Source organism: Nothoprocta perdicaria, unplaced genomic scaffold (genome assembly GCF_003342845.1).
Source record: "Nothoprocta perdicaria isolate Ctin4 unplaced genomic scaffold, notPer1 scaffold_819, whole genome shotgun sequence".
In the NCBI taxonomy this organism is placed as follows: Eukaryota; Metazoa; Chordata; class Aves; order Tinamiformes; family Tinamidae; genus Nothoprocta; species Nothoprocta perdicaria.
The window spans coordinates 14,745-16,127 of NW_020456109.1; positions in this window are offsets into that span (position 1 = coordinate 14,745).

Genomic DNA, 1,383 nt, shown 5'->3' on the forward strand with positions numbered 1-1,383 from the left:
AGCGCAGCCCAGCCCCTGCCCACCCCTCCCCAGCTGCCCTGCCCTCTCGCCAGCCCAACCAGCAGAGCAGCCCAGGCGGGAGGTGGCCCCGCAGCAATGGCCACCGCAGGGGGCAGCAGAGCTGGGGACATTCGCCCCACAGCCCAAGCTCCAGGGTAGCGGGCTGTGTGTGTCAGAAGGCCCATCAGCCTCCATGCTGCAACTGGCTCCAGGACATCAGTGACACTTGCTGACCCTTCTTTTGCTGTCCAGGAGATTCCCAACTCTGAGGCTGCCTGCAGACCCCCTTACCAGCCCCTCTCTCAAGCACTGCTGATCCTTTCCTCTTCTCCAGGTGTATCCTTGGTCCCCCAAGAGTCTCTGCAGGTGGGGACATTGGTGCTGGTCTGCCTGGCAGCTGGGCCCCAGGTATCTGCTGCTGCTCTGCAGAGCAATTGCCTGTTGCCCTATAGGGTCCCAAGGGGACCCCACACTGTCCCTGGTGATTGCAGACCCAGCTGGACAGGCACCACTGCACCTGACAACACTTCCAAGGGGTCTGTGGCCATAGACGAAGATCTGAGCAATCACTGGGCTTTTCAGATGGCTCAGGACATGTTTGAATTTGCCCCAAGACCAGCCCATGACACTGAAGGTCACAGGAATGACTGTGCAGGCACCCTTTTCTGTGCCTGTAGGATCCCCTCTGCCACCTGTGGGAGTGCAGAGCTCTCCCTCACCTCGACATTCATTAGATTTGCACTGTATCTTTGGGTGACTCCCCTTGTGTTTGTGAAGMTTCATTCACAGCCCCCACCCTGGCGTACATGGTACGCTTGGAGACACCTTGTGGGATTTTGCCCAAAAACAACTCCAAAGGGACATGGCTTCCCATAGATCCCATGCGGTGTGTCCTGGAGGAGACATTTAGTAATGCTGGACAACGCAGGCATCTATCTTGGCCCTGCATCCTATTTCTATGTCACTGAATCAGATAACTGCAATGAATTATATTAACTTTTTGCACTGAAGTGGTCTGCCGGCTTCCCTGCTTTATACTGCATGCTGCTCCTGTATTAGTGGAAGAGGTCATTTGAGATGGGCAAGCACATTCCCCACCCCACCCTCTCCTGAAGCTCTATAATGATTCAGGTCTCCCATTTGCTCCATCAGAGCAAGCAAACAGGGGCACCTTTGTGGTATCTCCTCTGTCTCTTCAAGCAGGTGTTTGGGTGTTGTCTGCTGACTCACACCCTCCATCACCAGTGATTACAAGGGGAGCTTAGAGAAGGAGCTCCCATGCACATGTCAGTGCTGTGCACACTTCATCATGGGTGAGCAGCATCCCACCTTCTGTGTGTTTGTGGAGTTCACGGGAGGAATGTGAAAACCATCCCAGAGCAG